Source organism: Ostrinia nubilalis, chromosome 6, assembly GCF_963855985.1.
Source record: "Ostrinia nubilalis chromosome 6, ilOstNubi1.1, whole genome shotgun sequence".
NCBI classification, from domain to species: Eukaryota; Metazoa; Arthropoda; class Insecta; order Lepidoptera; family Crambidae; genus Ostrinia; species Ostrinia nubilalis.
This window is the reverse complement of record NC_087093.1, coordinates 184,823-204,436: the sequence shown is the minus strand read 5'-3', so window position 1 is coordinate 204,436 and position 19,614 is coordinate 184,823.

Here is a 19,614-nt window from a genome sequence, read left to right as displayed (position 1 = left end):
TGGGAGAGTGGCCAAAGAAAATAAAAAAAAACTCAGAAGATTAAAATTATTCAACTTATTTATTTGGAAGAATGAGAGTTACAAACATCAAGACATCCATACAAACTTTCGCATTTATAATATTAGTAGGAGTAAAACAATAATTAAAAAATGATAATTCTGACGATAACGTAAGAAAATAGGATTCTAACGATGTAATAATCGTTGTTGGCCGTATAGTGTAGTGGTTTGAAACGGACTACTATTCCGGAGGTAGCGGGTTCGATTCCCGCACAGTACAAACATCTGTGTGCATAAACATATTTATTATTATATTTAGTATGTAATATTTAGTTTAGTTTATTAACTAACAGGTAATTACAAAATAATACTTTTCTATATTCACATACAAACGCCATTTATGTACCTACATAATCAGCAGTGACTGTGATAAACAGCGCAGAAAATATATTTATCGATTGTGGTACAACCCTAGTGTAAAACGAAAATTATTTCTTTATAGCCTGACCAGGAACATAAAAACCCTGGCATAGAGGCGCGTCAATTGCATTTGATAGTGCAACACTGAGTACAGTCGTACCTGTGTTAAATTAATAGGCTAACTTTATGTATCCAGGATTCAGGATTACAGGCTAATTTGATATTTTCATAAATTAACGAAAACATATTATTATAGGTAACCTAGTTTAAATAAATTAAATGAAACCATCAATCGAGCTAGTAGGATTTATTTTATTATTCATCAATAATCAAATTCAGAACTTGAATATTCAACTGCAATGTCTGCTCATGAACGCTTCAAACTCGGTACTTCTTTCTCATATCCATAAAATTCAACACTTAGAAAGTGACAAAAAACTTTAAAATAGGTAGTTGAAACAAACCACAGCTAATTTTCATAGTGGACTGTACTATGCTATAAACATGTCAGTCAATTTGACAACCTTTGTCGGAAACATTATTCAATGAAAGAAAATATTGTCCGAACCCTTAGTATTTCTCTTCGACAAATACTTTAACACATTGTGAACCACTTTTCTTTCACGACTATAAAAAGATTTTAGCAATTTAATTCACAAAATCAATTGCGCACATTTAAAATAAAGTTTGTTTACACTTTGACAGCAATAGACTGACATGCAAGGTGACATGTCAATGAAGTTTTCAGTTACTGTTGCCATTAAAAGAAATTAGTACCATAAGTTTTCCGCAACATGGCGAGGGTTTTTATGTTCCTGGTCGGGCTATACACAAAATATTCATAAATTCTGGATTAAGAGCATGAAATCTTTGCTTACAACTTAAATTAATGTTTAAAGAACATAATTATCACACTTAGTGCTTAAAATTCTAAGCGCATTCACAAAAATAAAGCTAAAGTTTGGAGGTGTCGATTTCAATAAATTTACCTGTGAAATGAATATTTTGCAGGATTATTCCTTTGGTGTACATCACAATCAAGGACGGAACAGGTCACCATTATATAAGAAAACAAATTTTCCAAAAATAAACAGGATTTTACGATATTTTTATAAAAAACTATAATTTAAAATTTTCTTTGTGCCTCTATGTGTCACTGCCTGTCAAATCTTTTGCAAAAATGGTTCTATTGACGTGACGATGATAGCATCACACATCTCTTTTTATCACACAGGGTTGCAGATAGTGACATCTCGCTCGCTCATTCTTTGTTGCTCTATTCCGAAGGAATATTAACTTTATGGATTTTTGCCATATTGGAAACTATACAGGATGTGTCGTAAATAAAGTGGTCCAAAGCAAAGAGGTCGATACACTGTACACTGAAATAATTTCCTTTGAATGCATCACAAAATTAAAAATTTTCCTCAGCCGAACGCACTTGAAAACTCAAGAAACTTAATTTTAACGTTTTTAACCTTTTGAACGCCATTGACAACTATAGTTGCAAAACGGTCCCGTAACTAAGACGCCATTGGCAACTAAAGTTGTCTAAATTTTGCTGCTTTTTCAACAATATTTTTGTTTTTTACAGGACGCCCTAGAGACTGTTAATTGCGTTTTAAACATTCTTAATAATGTTAAAATACATTATAAATTAAAATTTGTGTAATAAATTTAGTCAGTAAATGTGAAAAATGAGTTTAAAGTTAGTATTGAATTCTTACGATTTTGTCACTTGTTACGGCGCCAATGACCACTTTAGATGTCAGCTAGTGATGGGGTAATATCGTATATTTTTACCTAAGAAATGTGCTCATTTAGATAATCATATTGTAATAATCAAATAAAAACACTTAGTAATTCAGTATTATTATTTAATATTTGAAATCAACTGAATGTCACTTTCACATAATTTTGACGAAAATTTAATATTTCAGCACTTTTTTCAGTATTCTGGCGACGGGCAACTTGAATTTATACTGCGTTCTCCTCTAACTTTACGAATGAAGTCAATTATTTTTACGTAAACTAAGGAGCGATCCTCTGGTGGTACCTTCTCCATTTCAAACGCTATTAAAGCAGCAAAGCTTTTGTTCCGCGGATCACGAGGATGTGAATTGAAAAAGTGTGCATCGTCAACATTTATCATAACGGCACGGATGTCGTCCTCACTGACTTTAATATATTGAACATAGCTGCTATCTGTTTGTGAAGCTTTGTCTTCGCTGGTTTTAAGTTTTCGTTTTCTGGGATACAAAATTGATGGGGAACTTTGGCGTTCCTCCTGACTGGCTTCAATAATATCAGAATTTTTATCTTGTAACATAACGATTACACTTGGTATCTTGAACCACAAGACGTTAAAACCACGAAACTATTTTCTTGTAATGATGTGCGTAACTAATTTATTAAAACTGACCGCCTTGAACCACTGCCTGAACTCAATAAACGTTAATACTACGAGTATTATCGATAAGTAGGTATACCCTTCTAGACGTTTCTAGATTTTTTTAAATCATGGTCATCCCTACGCCATGGGCAACTATAGTCGCCCGCTTATGACGTCATAAGCGAAGCTAATAAACAGATAGTGATGTGAATATTATGTCGGTAAGTCAATATTTTCTTTTTTCACTACTACCTTCCAATACAAAGTAGAAGTCTCTGTATGACGTTTACCAGTAGTTCCCGAGATTAGCGCGTTCAAGTAAACAAACAAACAAACAAACTCTTCAGCTTTATAATATTAGTATAGAGTATAGATATTAGTATCCTACTAATATTATAAAGGCGAAAGTTTGTGTGAATGTATAGATGTATGTTTGTTACTCTTTCACGCAAAAAGTACTGAACGGATATGACTGATATGGATGATACTACAGTATCATTGTTTATAGAGTAACTAGCTTTTGCCCGCGGCTTCACCCGCCGTGAAATTTCGTTTGCCACAGATCGTCATAAATTATAGTCTATAATATGTTATTCTGGGTTATAAACAACTAGCTTTCCGCCCGCGGCTTCGCGCGCGTTGACTACATTATCTACATATTTTACGAAATCCTATTTTTTTCCAAAATAAAATTTAGCCTATATACTCGTGGATAATGTAGCTTTCGAATGGTAAAAGAATTTTTAAAAACGGTCCAGTAGTTTTTGAGCCTATTCATTACAACCAAACAAACTAAGTTTTCCTCTTTATAATATTAGTGTAGATAATACTGTAAAGTATCATCAAAATCCGTTTAGTAGTTTTTGCGTGAAAGAGTAACAAACATCCAGACATCCAAACTTTATAGAGTAACATAAAGGCTATAATGACGATCTGCGGGTGTTACTACACTCGCGAGCAAAACTATGGAATCACTTACATAAAGTTGTATCCACGCGATCTTGTGTACTAACGAATTTGTTAGTAACAAAAAAAGTGGCACCATTTTAAAGATTAAACTTTTACCTTTAAATGGATACCAAATTTATTTAAATCACACCGGTATTTAAAAAGATATCGCGGCTGATGTGAAGAAGTAAGGAAAAAGACATGTATCAACCGTTTGATACGTCGCGAGTTGCGGCCTACTTACCCCCTATAAAAACACGTGTTTACGGATTTTTGTTTTCACACGTTGATCCATACACATCTCCGCTTTTTTTGACACTTTACCTGGGATTCTACACCTACAGAAGCAGCACAAATCGTTGCACTATTGCAAGAAGGGCTCAGCCAGCAGGCTGTCGCACGTCAGCTCCACGTAAGCCAGTCCTGGGTTTCGAAAGTTTTAAGACGCTTTCAGGAGACTGGTGGCTTTATCCCGAGACCAAGTTCTGAACATCGCCGGTGCATATCGCAGAGGGATGACCGTTTTTTCATGTCAACCTCTCTATGAAATCATCATTTGAGTGGTATCGACGTCCAGCAAGAGCTCAGAAATGTTCGTAGGATAGCTATTTTAGCGTGTGGACAGATCGTCTAAGATATAAGCAATAAAATTTGACTCCAAAAAGGCCTGCCACAGGCTCGAAACTGACGGCAGGTCACCGACAAGCACGCTTTCAATTAACTCGCACTTATTTTGATGGGTAGGCGAGTAATGGAGGCGAGTTTTGTTCTCCGATGAATGCAGACTGTGTTTGCGGTGCAGCAGTAGAAGAGGTCGGGTCTATAGGCAGCCTGGGGAGCGATTTGTGCAGTGCTGGTTCGCTGAAACAGTGGCTTATGGGGGTGGCTTGCTCGACTTCCCATCGAGATGTGTACGAGCAAATTGAAAGCGTGCTTATCGGTGACCTGCCGTCAGTTTCGAGCCTGTGGCAGGCCTTTTTGGAGTCAAATTCTATTGCTTATATCTTAGACGAACTGTCCACACGCTAACAGCTATCCTACGAACATTTCTGAGCTCTTGCTGGACGTCGATACCAGTCAAATGACGATTTTATAGAGAGGTTGACATGAAAAAACGGTCATCCTTCTGCGATGTGCACTGGCGCTGTTCAGAACTTGGTCTCGGGATAAAGCCACTAGTCTCCCGAAAGCGTCTAAAAACTTTCGAAACCCAGGACTGGCTTATGTGGAGCTGACATGCGACAGCCCGCTGGCCGAGCCCTGCTTGCAATAGTGCAAGGATTTGTGCTGCTTCTGAAGGTGTAGAATCCCAGTTAAAGTGTCAAAAGAAGCTGAGATGTGTATGGATCAACGTGTGAAAGCAAAAATCCGTAAACACGTGCTTTTATAGGGGGTAAATGGGCCGCAACTCGCGACGTATCAAACAGTTGATACATGTCTTTTTCCTTACTTCTTCACATCAGCCGCGATATCTTTTTAAATACCGGTGTGATTTAAATGAATTTGGTATCCATTTAAAGGTAAAAGTTTAATCTTTAAAATGGTGCCACTTTTTTTGTTACTAACAAATTCGTTAGTACATAAGATCGCGTGGAAACAACTTCATGTAAGTGATTCCATAGTTTTGCTCGCGAGTGTATTTCACGCGGGCGAAGCCGCGGACAAAAGCTAGTAGATTATAATATTAATTATAGATAGATTCATCGATATAATAATTATGTATTTTTCCAACTCAATTTTTTTATAAAAACACTTATTTGGGGACGCCGTAGACAACTATAGTTGCCAAATAGTGTTGTGAACTTTACCTTGTAATGACATGAAAATTTAGAAGGTTTTTATTTTTTTCTTATTGTATTTTATAGATTAGAAATAAAATCTGTTCGAAACTGTTATGAAATTGTGTTTTATTGCAGTTCAGTTCGTAGTTATTACTGTTAATCACCCCAAATTCCAAAAAATACCTAAACAATACTTGTGGATGTCCCATCACTAGAGAAAATCACTATCACAGGAAATTTTACTAAGCTTGGCGTCGCACAGTGGTCTGAAAATGAAGGTCCCATACCATAGAAACTTAATGTCAGAAATTAATAAATAAAAATATGTATTGTGTTTAGTATACCTCCCTTTGTTTTACTAATATAGTATGAAGGGTATGAGTAGCTCCATGTGTGAGAAAAAAAATTTTTAATTTTTTTTTGTATGGAAAAAAACACTTAAAGTGGATTTTTTTAAAACTGAATAGAACTGAAGGGCTGGTACTCACATGAGCTATTGCACCATACACGGCGATCAAGATGACATACAATTCTTGTGCCTTTGGGTGCCGCTTTGCATGTACCAAGCTTTGGAAATTTTGAATTTTCGGTAGGTGATCTTTCAAGTCTTTGATGTTATTTTATGAAGTTATACGAGAATAGTATGTAAATTAATACTCATATAACTAGGAATATACTAGAGATATTTTGAAAATAATTTTTATTTTGAGAAATAAAAAAAAATAAAAAGTTTAATCATTGAATGAAGTTACCAACCACTTGGTAACTGACATTGTTATTAGTTACTAACCTGCTAATGACGTTTTAATGAAAATAATAGAAATCAATATTGATTAAATAAACAACTTAAAAATCGAACTGCCTAATAGGCCAGTAGAATTACATTTGAAATCGGAAATAATTCCTACAAAAGATTTTATTGTTTTAATGGCTTAATTTGTTATCCATTAAGACTATCCTAAATTTTCGACTTCGACGGAGTTGTGCTTAAGTGGTTGGGGCCCCCGAAAGGGGCGTTTTTTCGGTTTTACGGTTATATCTCGTAAAGGACTTACCCTATCGAAAACTGGTCTCCGTGACGGTTGAAGGGCATTTAATCCTGCATTGAATAAGACCAAATTCATATGTATTGGACAAACCGTTCTCGTGCTTATCTTTGAAAAAGTACAAAATGTAGGTACGTATAATTATTGACCCTCTTTACGTACAATGGCTCGTCACTCGCAGGCTCCCAAGCCTTGTAAAAGGCCGACTCAACCAGCTTAACCCTGTCAATGCTTAAGAGCTGGATGCACCTATCCTTGTTCGTCCCAGTTGTCCCTAACTGCGGTTACTGCACCTCTTTCTTGCACTCTCCTGAACGACTCTGTGTTTCCATACCAGGCATCGATTAGGCAACGTATCGAATGGCTGGGACGAAGAAGATATAGGCGCATCCAGCTCGTAAGCCTTGACAGGGTTACACTGGTTGAGGCGGTCATTATCAAAACTTGGAATCCTGCGGGTATCGAGCCATTGGACGTGGAGAGGATCATTAATTATATGTACATTTTGTACTTTTTCGAAGATAAGCACGAGGACAGTTGGTCCAAAACATATGAATTTGGTCTTATTAAATGCAGGATTAAATGCTCTTCAACCGTCATGAAGACCAGTTTTCGATAGGGTAAGTCCTTTACGCGTCCGAAAAATGCCCCTTTCGGGGGCCCCCACCACTTAAGCACAACTCCGTCGACGTCGAAAATTTAATGGGTTACAAATGAAGCCATTAAAACAATAATATCTTTTGTATGAATTATTTCCGATTTCAAATGTAATTCTTCTGGCCTATTACGCAGTTCGATTTTTTAAGTTGTTTATTTAATCAATATTGATTTCTATTATTTTCATTAAAACGTCATTAGCAGGTTAGTAATTAATAACAATGTCAGTTACCAACTGGTTGGTTACTTCATTCAATGATTAAACGTTTTATTTTTTTATATTTTCAAAATAAAAATTATTTAAAAATATCCCTAGTATATTCCTAGTTATATGAGTATTAATTTACATACTATTCTCGTATTGCAAGCGGTTAATAACTTCATAAAATAACATCAAAGACTTGAAAGATCACCTACCGAAAATTCAAAATTTCCAAAGCTTGGTACATGCAAAGCGGCACCCAAAGGCACAAGAATTGTATGTCATCTTGATCGCCGTGTATGGTGCAATAGCTCATGGGAGTACCAGCCCTTCAGTTCTATTCAGTTTAAAAAAATCGACTTTAAGTGTTTTTTTCCATACAAAAAAAATTAAAATATTTTTTTTCTCACACATGAAGCTACTCATACCCTTCGTACTATATTAGTAAAACAAAGGGAGGTATACTAAACACAATACATATTTTTATTTATTAATTTCTGACATTAAGTTTCTATGGTATGGGACCTTCATTTTCAGACCACCGTGCGTCGGGCGTGAAGTGACGTAAAAAGGGGCTGGCGTGCAAAAGGTTAAAATGTTATTTTTTGTAGCGACGTTGCCGTGTTTCACGTTGGAAGAGCGGCAACAACTCAAAGCATGTCAAAACCATAAACGTGCCATAAAGCAAGAGCAAGTTATTATGTCAAACTAAAGACACACACACAACGACCTTAAAAAACTTTATTTTATCCCTTTCTCGCACTAAGCTTTGCGTCTTGAATGGTCAGCTAATAACAGTGTTGCTGTTTGTATGTTTGTTCTCAAATGAAACGAAACGCAGTCTTATCAATGTCGAAACAGAGTTAACAAAACGTAACTTATGACTTTGACAATCAACACGACATCATCTGTGCCGTTGATTGACGTCACGTCATCGTCGTGCGTTCTCATTATTTTTATTTATTTCGCAACTTCCAGAATATCGTCCTTATTTTGTACTTTTTACCCAAAACCGCTGTAAATATTCTTCATCTTAAATATGGATAACCAGTACTACTACAAGTTAATGGCTAGCTACCTGTCGAAACGAAACTGCGACGAGTCATTCATGAGATATTTCTTTGGCAAGAATTCATTGAAGAAGACCCCAGAGGAGCTCGAACGAGCCGACGAAAGAAAAAGAAGATTACAGCGGGAACGATCGAGGAGATATCGCGCTCTTAAAAACGCACGGCGGCAGCACGAAGGAAGTGGGACCGGTGGTAGCGGTGCTCGTGACGCCAGTGACACCGATAGCAGCGTGGTCCGCTCCAAATCGCGCACTCTCATGCTTGAAGAGGAATTCAGCGACGGTGACGAACCCCCGACCCTGTGCGACCTCAACTACGACGACAAGTGGCGAGCCACTTCTTCCGATTGTGCTTCCGACGACAACTCGGCGCAGTCGGCGCCCGAGCTCAAGGAAACTCCCTTATCCGGTGACGTGAGCCTGAGCCTGAAAGAGTTCCTGAGCTCTCCCAACGCTGAGCTGGACTACCCGACAGTGCACAGCCTGATGTTCCACTGGCTGCAGACGTAACATCGCCGCGCCGAGCACCTCGAGTGCGGAGCCTCATGGTTCGTATCATATCATTTAATTCTAACTTGTGTTATCTATCTTTATCCTGTTTTATCATTATGGTCTTTTCAAAAATTTGAACTTTTACCATTGATGAAATGTATAGTATTTTGATGTGATAGTATTATACATATCACAATAAAGTTTAGAGTGCTGCTTCTTTAAGGTGTATCGACATACTGCACATCAAATCAACCGAACCGTCCTGCTATAATTTTAATCTGACTAATAATTAGCTAGTAATTCTCTATTACTTCATTGTATTGTACCTAGGAGGTAGAGTAGATCAGGTGTGATATTGTACCTAACTCTCCTATAAAATCAATCAAAACATATGGCTCTTCTTTTTCTACATTATTTAAATTAGATTTTCAGACTTGATTATTGATAAATTTCAGTTGCCATTGATATTTTGAACATATTTTGCAAATTAGGTAGTTGAACCTGTGAGAGTTTATAAGTTCAATTTACAATTTTAGTAGTCATAAGCCTTTATAGTTGATAAACAACGAGTTGTTGTGAGGAGAGCCCATGGCTCAGTTAGCTGTAGAATATTCCACTAGACAATAAGTTGTTGTTAAGTTGCCATATCCTAATATTTAGATACTCAACTATTACTTATACATAATTATATAAATATATATGCACATAGAGATGTATAGATTATAATAAACCTATAGTTTGTGATACGGATGAATTTACATTTTGTGTAAATCTACAATATTAGGTTGTAATATGCATATAGGTTAAGAGAACAGGCAACTAGCTGTGATTGCCTTTTGCCATAGGATGTGCACACTGCTGAGTGCCTGCCGCGCCAGGCGGGCTGTCCCGGGCGTCTGGTCGTTGCGGGGCTCAACATTCCTCTTGGGTGCAAATACACGCTTTTAGTTTTCGATGTATGTTTAATCTTTGGGCCATGATTCAAAAGTGCATTTATTTAGAAAATACTCAAAAATATTATAATATTATGCTCTCTTGTTCTAATTCTTTTTTTTATGAATTGTCATTATGTAAAAAATATTGCAAATGGAGTTCAACCTTTATTTTTAATATCATTTCTGCCATAATTTATAAATATTTTTTGTAATTTTATACATTTGTAGTTTGTAGTTATTATAAATAATCTATTTTATTCATAGGGATTGTGGTTATGGTTTCAATAAGTGTAGTTTGTATTTTATTTTCTTAATTAGCTACAAATTATTAAGGTAATTATTTTACTTTCCCTTGTTATTGGACTTTCTAACTGAATAAAAATTATTTATTATACATACACAAGTAAACATTATAATATCTGCTTTATTGCATCAGTTGATCAATTTGTGTTGTTATACTTTATAACATGGTGCAGCTTTAATAATATTATAGGTACTTGGTGCTTACTGGTTTTCTGGTTTTTAGAAATGCACAATAATATAAATAAATTGTGTCCATTTCATTGGAAGTGAAATAAATACAGTGTAATTACATTCAAAAATTACATGGTTTTCCCGATTTTGCCATGTAGAGCACCATTGTTAAATCATTTTTATTTGTGAATATGGAATTACATTCCTACAGTAAAGTTAGTTTGTTGGAATCATTTATCTATTTATTTATCTATCAACAATGTACAATATTTTAATAAGGGGGTTTTTACTTTTCTGTTATCTTATTTAAATTAGTTACTTGTTATAATAACTAACTATTATACAAGGCGCGCTTACACGGACAATGTTACATAATGTAATAACATTTTTGGCAAATTCAATTATTAGCAATAGGTGTAGATATACAGGGTGTTTGGTAAATGGGTATATGAGCCGACACTAGCCCATGTTAACATGGGCATATAAATGATATGGTGAAGTCAGAAATTTGATATCATCATTTTATTTTTTTAAATTTTCATACAAAATAAATTTTATAAATCCGATTTGTATAAAAATTAAAATAGTTAAAATGAAGATATCAATTTTCTGACTTCACCATACCATTTATATGCCCATGTTAACATGGGCTATTGTCGGCTCATATACCCATTTACCAAACACCCTGTATACGCTTATTACTTTATGATTCGTTCAAACTCTCAACCAATTGAAAGTTAGCATTTCGTGGAGAGTGAGGATGGTTTATTATTATTCCCCTCTACTGAAACCGAACGACCATTATTACGTTTATTACTTAAAACCCGGAGGAGTTAAATGCGCACCTGGCAGCCGTGACGACATTTAGACGCTGTACGGGACGGGGCGTACGCGGGGAGCTGTGCGGGTAAGTGGGAGGGAGAGTCGCATTCCAGCGAGATGCGCAGTTAGCTCAATCGGGTTGTACTTAGGTAGACCTAGTCTATGGCGATTAATATCCATATTTCTAGCGTTAAATCCACCCATTGTACACTGTTATGTGCAATAAAGTTTAAAATAAATGAAAGTCATGATTCTGGGCATAAATAAATATATCATTAAGGTCCATGCATTAACCACAGACATTTTGCCCTTAGCATGATTAGATTCTGGCGTTGTAGTCGGCGGCAATTATTGTAGGCGCTTTACAATGCTGCAATAAAATTTTCACTTCGCCCCAGAATTTAATATGCCCTTGTAATATCGCCTTTACAATACTTACTAAATATTAAAAATTTAGTATAAAGAGGATTGGTACTTAGATCTCACGATCGGATTTAAAAAATTGGTTTATTTTATCCCTACTTAGGTACTACTCGTAATCTCTAATAAATTATGTGAATATTATAAATGAGAAATTAACTCTTGTCCGTCTGTTGCGCTTTCACGCCTAAGTAAACTACTAAAGCGATTTTGATGAAATTTGATTAGAAATAGTTTTGACTTCCGGGAAAGGATATAGGTAGGATTCTTCTTCTTATTCGTTACGCTCTTGGCAGAGCGGTCGTGGTCATGTTGAGGCGTTCACATCGGTTGTAGAGGCGGATACAACTCTCCGCACGATCTCCCTCCATCTCTCTCTATTGGCAGACTGTCTGGTGCAGTCACATACGCCGTCTCCCACTGCTGTACTGCTTTTTTTTATATCTTACTTAATGCCCATCCACTTTACAGTAGATGGCAATGTCGTTAAGGTGTAATTACCAATAGTTTTGTTATTACATTATTGGTGCATTGTCCGCAATCTTTACCGTTTTGATTGAATACAGAGACAATCTCTACATTACTCTATCCCAACTAATATTATAAATGCGAAAGTAACTCTGTCTGTCTGTCTGTCTGTTACGCTTTCCCGCTTAAACCTCGCAACCGATTTTGATGAAATTTGGCATAGAGATAGTTTGAGTCCCGGGAAAGAACATAGGATAGTTTTTATCCCGGTTTTTGAAACAGGGACGCGCGCGATAAAGTTTTTCTGTGACAGACAAAATTCCACGCGGGCGAAGCCGCGGGCGGAAAGCTAGTTGCTTCAATAAATAAATAATAAAGTAGGTGCAGCATAACCGAATAGTTTCCGGAGTTTGTGCAGCGACGGTATTGGTGAGCATATTATTTGAGCCTAAATGCGCCCTAAAAATAATTTTTCAGTATTTTTCGAGTCTCCTCGGAATTCGGAGTTATTTCAGTTTCAATGAGGATCATTTCGATTTTTAGCTGTGAATGCAGATTTATAGGGCTAAGAAATCCTTAATACACAGTGCAAAAATTTTTGTTCTACGACAAAAATTGACGAAGTTATGGCCAAATTACTAAAAAAAGTTCACTGACCGCCCGGCGCGGGGACGATGACGTCATTATATCCGATCCGAACGCTGCCGACGTACTGCGTGGATAGAAAATATTTTTTTCTAGCCAAATTATCAGTTTTAGAGAAAAACTTGTAATGACATTTATTCATCAGAATAAAGTAAGCTATCGATAGGTAATTTTTAAAAATAGAAATTGTGAAAAATAACGCAAAAAATCCATACGCTCATACGATTCAATGGCACGCAGAGACGCGATTGGGGTCTCCGCGGTGGTATATTTGGCGATTTATTCAAATAAAGTGTTCATAAGTGTTGTTAGAGTCATATCTTCTTCCAAGTAAAATATAAAAATGTATAAAGTATTAATTTATTTACTTCTAACAATAAGGAATAGCTGAGGCAGATACACTCTGCCTAGGCTACAAGACATTGCTATGAAAATCATTTCGATGTACACGCAATACCTACCTGTTATTTAGTTTTTCTGAGTTAAACCTACGCACCTACCTATCTATTCGCCGTTCCCATGGGCGGGCCAGCTGCTGCAGGAAAGGACAGCCGCTCCGTGCTGGAAATCTATTTAATCTTAGCCTAGAAGCTGGGTATGACTACCCCGCCCCTCTCCTCTCCCCAGGTCATAAGCTGGGCATGACTTCCCCCTCGGCCAGAAGTTGGGTATGATTTACCCCCCCCCCCCCCCCCCCGGCCCGAAACTGGGTATGACTTGACCCCTCCCCCTCCCCCCAGGCCAGAAGCTAGGTAAGGCTTGCCCCTACCCCCAGGCCATAAGCATAAGCTGGATATGACTCCCCTTCGGCCAGAAGCTGGGTATGACACCCCCCCCCCATGCCAGAAATGCCAGAAACTGGGTATGACTTAACCCCTCCCTCCAGGCCAGAAGCTGGGTAAGGCTAGCCCCTCCCCCCAGCCCATAAGCATAAGCTGGGTATGACTCCCCCTCGGCCAGAAGCTGGGTATTACATACCTTCCCCCCCCCCCCAGGCCAGAAACTGGGTATGACTCTTGACCCCCCCCTCCCACCAAGGCCAGAAGCTGAGTAAGGCTTGCCCCTCCCCCCAGGCCAGAAGCTAGGTAAGGCTTGCCCCTACCCCCAGGCCATAAGCATAAGCTGGATATGACTCCCCTTTAGAGGTGGGCGCCACGCCGGCGCGCCGCCGCCGCCGCGAATTTTTTCACGCCGCCGCCGCCGACGACAAGCTGTCGGCGCGCCGATACTGATACTGTACCAACTACTTGCAATTTATTCCTCTCATATACTGTACTAATTTGTGTTTCGAACGCAGAAGAACTATTTTTTAATTGAGTTGAGCGGCTATCCTAGTTCAATAAAGTCCTAGTATCACTACGACCGGTACCGATCTATTGTGATCGCCGCTATTTTCCTTACAGTTCGTCTCCGAGTCCTGCATCCATTAGGAATTGCAGTATCTTTTGGGGGGCGATATGTTTTACATCTTGCGGGCTTAGGATGTGTTTGCCCAGGTGTAAGCTCCGCTTGCGCATCAAAGGTCCGCAGAATGTGTAGTGGCGTTTCATCTGCCTCTTGGCACATCCTGCGCGTTCTTGATTCGGACAGTCCCATAGTGGACAAGTGCTTGTTTAAGCTGCAGTGTCCAGTGAGGGCTCGAACTAAGATGCGCATTTTGATCCTACTCAGTCCTATGATCTGCTTAGAGCATTTTCGGTCATAGGCTTTTATGAGAGCTTTGGAATGAGTAAATCCTGGCGTGTCTGACCATCGTCGTTTCAGCCGAAAGACGTCCACTGCTGGACAAAGGCCTCCCCCAAGGATTTCCACAAAGACCGGTCCTGCGCCGCTTGCATCCAGGTACTTCCCGCGACCTTCACCAGATCGTCGGTCCACCTAGTGGGAGGTCTGCCCACGCTACGTCTTCCAGCTCGTGGACGCCACTCAAGAACTTTCCTGTCCCAGCGGCCATCAGCTCTTCGAGCTATGTGCCCCGCCCACTGCCACTTGATTTTAGCGATTCTGCGGGCTATGTCAGTCACTATGGTTCTCCTACGGATCTCCTCATTTCTGATTCGATCACGCAGGGAAACTCCGAGCATAGCACGCTCCATCGCTCTTTGGGTGACCTTGAGCCTTCTTATGAGGCCCATAGTAAGCGACCACGTCTCAGAGCCATACACCATCACTGGCAACACACACTGGTCAAATACTTTTGACTTGAGACACTGCGGTATTTCGGACGTGAGAATTTCGCGAAGCTTCCCGAACGCTGCCCAGCCGAGTTGGATTCGACGATTAACCTCTTTCTCGAAGTTGGACCTAACTAACTGGACTGTTTGTCCCAGGTATACATAATTGTCAACAACTTCGAGTGTAGTGTCTCCAACCTTCAGAGGAGTGGGTACAACACGGGCATTTGACATAATTTTTGTCTTGTCCATGTTCATTTTAAGCCCCACTTGTTGAGAGGCTCTACTGAGGCCATCGAGCATTGTGTTTAGGTCCTCCACGGTCTCAGCCATGACTACGATATCGTCCGCGAAACGAAGGTGGGTAATATACTCGCCGTTGATATTTATGCCGAATCCGCTCCAGTCCAGAAGCTTGAAAACATCTTCCAGGGCGGTGGTGAACAGTTTCGGAGATATGACATCTCCCTGTCTCACCCCTCGCTGCAACTGGATAGGTTTCGAGTTCTGATCCTGGAGGCGGACCGACATTGTGGCGTTTTCGTACAAGCCCTTCAGCGCTTCGATGTATCTATAGTCAATTTGGCACCGTTGGAGAGACTGTAGCACTGCCCAGGTCTCGATCGAGTCGAAGGCTTTTTCATAGTCCACAAACGCCAGACAAAGTGGCTGATTATACTCCTCGGTCTTCTGTATAATCAGCGTGGGCAGGCCTCCCACTAGGTGGACCGACGATTTGTGGAAGGTCGCAGGAAGTGCCTGGATGCGAGTGGCGCAGGACGTCTTTCGGCTGAAACGAAAGAACTAACGCTAAGAGAGATGGCTAAACTAAAGAAATAGCAAAAATGGACCCTCGTAAAGCACTTGCATTTGATCTGATCACCATGAAGTCCATGGTCTTGACAATGACCACACTGAGTGAGAACCTCGCAAGTCTCTTAACTTTGTAAATGAGCCATAAGGCTGGCAAGTCGCCTAACGAATTCTCTTATCGCTCAATGAATCTGACATTTGTATTGTTAAAATTATGGAAAAGGATCATTCTTGCTCGTTTATTCCCTTGCCTAAGTATGACCCAAGTAATATAGTATACCCAATTATAATCAGTACAATGTTTGGAAAAGAAAGAATCCTGTACGTCTGCTTTCGCTGCGGCTTCAGCTGGGTTTATCATAAAGGACTACTCTATGAAATTAAAAAGTAACTTATAGCACACTTCTACTACCTGCTGATGGATTCTTATCTCAGTGACAGACAGTTTTAAATCAAACTCGGTGACAAAATCTTCTCTATTTAGCTGCAGAGCTGGAGTACCCCAGGACTCTGTACTTGGCGCGATACTCTATATTATAGTAGATGTTATAGAGTCTATAACATCTACTAGTAAAGTATCCCAGACACCAGAAAGCTGCGGCCTTCCTCAAATGTAACTGTGATCTTAAAGTGACTAGACTGTTGCAAAGTCCGCTGCTTGGCTGACCAAGTGGTGCATGTAATTAAGCCCCGAAGTCTCGCCATATTATCATTTAAGACGTGAAACTTACCCTCCGGCCAATCTAGACCTCGAACCATTGCTGCAATCAACCTGCATTAAAATCCTGGACCGTAGGATAACATGGAAAGACCATAAATATAAATAAAACAGAACTAAATATAATATTCCACCGATAGTCAGCTAATCCAACATTAACTATGTGCCTCCACATAGCTCAAAAATACATGTTAAGGGTACTTTTATCGGCACATTGGTACGCTCGCCTTTAGGAAATACACGAGAACCTGATCTCAGCCAAACCCGCTATCCAAATATCAAAGTATGTATGATCAAGAGAGCTAATTTACTAGGAAAAATCACTGCTCTAGTGGCTCAAACCCCAACCAACTGCAAATCACCTGATTAGTCTTGACGACAGATACTAAAAAAGCAGATATAAAAAAAAACCTAATGAACAAAGGTCAAACAAGGTCACGCCGCCGACGCCGCCGCCGCCGAGGTCAAAAAGTCGGCGCGCCGCCGCCGGCCAATTGTATATCGGCGCCCACCTCTACTCCCCTTCGGCCAGAAGCTGGGTATGACACCCCCCCCATGCCAGAAATGCCAGAAACTGGGTATGACTTAACCCCTCCCTCCAGGCCAGAAGCTGGGTAAGGCTAGCCCCTTCCCCCAGTCCATAAGCATAAGCTAGGTATGACTCCCCCTCGGCCGGAAGCTGGGTATTACTTACCCCCTGAAGCTGGGTAAGGCTTGCCCCTCCCCCCAGGCTATAAGCTGGGTATGAGTTATCCCCCCCCCCCCCCCGGCTATAAGCTGGGTATGACTTATCCCCCCCCCCCCCCAGGCCAGAAACTGGGTATTAGCATCATATTATGTATTGTTATGTTCAATACAAACAATCATTAAGTTACACTCACCCCAACCGCGTCTCCGCATTGCATCGAATCCTATGAAAATGTGGTTTTTGGACATAGCAATACTTATTTTTCACAATTTTTATTTTTAAAAATTACTGGTCGATAGGTTACTTTATTTTGAAGAATAAATGTTATTAAAAGTTTTTTTCTAAAACTGATAGTTTAGCCGGAAAAAAATATTTTCCATCCCAATAGTACGCCGGCTGCGCTCGATCGGATATAATGACGTCACGCGGCCTTGCGTACGTTGACTTTTAGCGGCAAAAACGGCCTATGTTTATTACTTAATATCTTCGTAAGTAATGGTCCGATTTGGATAATTCAAAAAGATATATCTTTCTTATGTCTTAAAGATTAACGTAGATACTAGTTTTATTGAATTTTCTACAACAGTACTGATCCTCATTATTATAAGGGCGACGTTAGTCACCGTGACGACGCGACGCGGCGGCGCGCGGCGTCAAGTGTTTACGGCTAAAAAGTTTCCGAGTGCGGCCTCTGGCTGGATCTACAATCTACATACCTATTTTGTGTGTTCAGTGTGCTGTGTTACTACACCTAATTAAGTTACTACCTTTTAAACAATAATTATAATTTGCAATGGAGAGTTTAAACGGTTAAGATTGCGATGCGCCAGCAGTTAGCGATGCCTTATGTGTATTTTAGATTATAATTAATGCTTAGATAGGTACTTTAAGGTAGTGCCATATTAAAGAGCTTCCTGACTATTTTTAATTGGTGTTTCAGTTATTCCATTTTCATAAAGAACCAGCGATATTATAGATAGGTACCGCGATAGCACCTCAACTTTAAACAAAATACGGAATTATCACAAGATTCAATATTTTTATAAGATTGTAATAATAAGAGAGCTTTATAAAATAAAAGAAATTCAATGTCATTACGTTTAATCAATTCAAATCACACCATAATCTGTATTACTTAGGATCTAGTGTATCTTTTATAATACATAATAGGGGTTTTAAGTAAGAAATTGCCGATTTTTTCTTCAATATTCATGTAATTTAGTATGTCTGTTACAGTCAAAACTCATAATGCTCTTGGTCAATATCACTTTTGACTGATTTTTCCAGTCAAAAGTGGTTTTGACTAAGGGCGTTAGTCAAAACCACTTATAGCTGCACAAAATCAGTCAATAGTGTTTTTTGAGTGACCGATTATGAGTTTTGACTGTAACACGTCCATCATTTATTATTTTCTAAAATCTTCAAAAACTGTTGTTCACAAGTGGTCGTTTCCGTTAAAATAAATATGATTATTTTTTACAGGTAGGTAGGTATCAATTTCCATTTTTTTCTTATGCAGGATAATCTAGTCAAAAAAATATTCGGTAAATTAACGGCAATTTCGAACTTTATTATACACGTAAAATAATAATGCAACATTTTAACTTTAGATTAATCTTTTTTTTATTTAAGTAATTATAGTGCTAAAATACGGAATTTAGGAATTATTATATATTTTGCAGTTCGACAGTCACTTAAATATGTGTAACTTAAATAACTACCTATATACTTACAGGATGTCTCATGAAGGGTGTACCAGCCAGCGGCTGTCTGGTATTACAGGACACTAATACCTCGATCGATTTAACCACTATGTATGCGAAAATGAATAGTATTCAAGTTATTTAGCTAAAACGCATGTTGTCCTGCTGTTTGCTATTTGATCCAGAAAAACACGTTTAACGTTTGAAGTAGTAGTGTTACAGTCAAAACTCATACTGCCGTGCTAGCGATATCAGCAGTAACTCTATAATTTGGCAAAACTATAATGAGCTCTATTTCAAATGAGCTGACGGGAGTTTTTTTTTAAAAACAAAATATAGGAGGATGTTTTTTTATTTCTTATTATATTATTAAGAAATCTACGTATTTGTCAGACAAAATATAAGTAAAATCATTACTTTCCATGAAGTTTGGACTGATTGGAAAAATTTGAAATCGGGCGAAAGCATTCTTGACTGATTTTTTACAGTCAAAAGTGGTATTGACTAACGCCCAAGGTCAAAACCACTTTTTACTGGAAATATCAGTCAAAAGTGATATTGACCAAGAGCATCAGTCAAAACGTATGATCGATTATGAGTTTTAACTGCAAAGATTTTTTATACTCTTAAAAACTTTTTTACTTAGTTGACTAATTGCTGTGCAAACATAAGTCTACTTTTAGATCTTCGTACCAAAATTGACAACTGAAATGGAAAGCAGCTAAATAATAATAATAAGTAATTTAT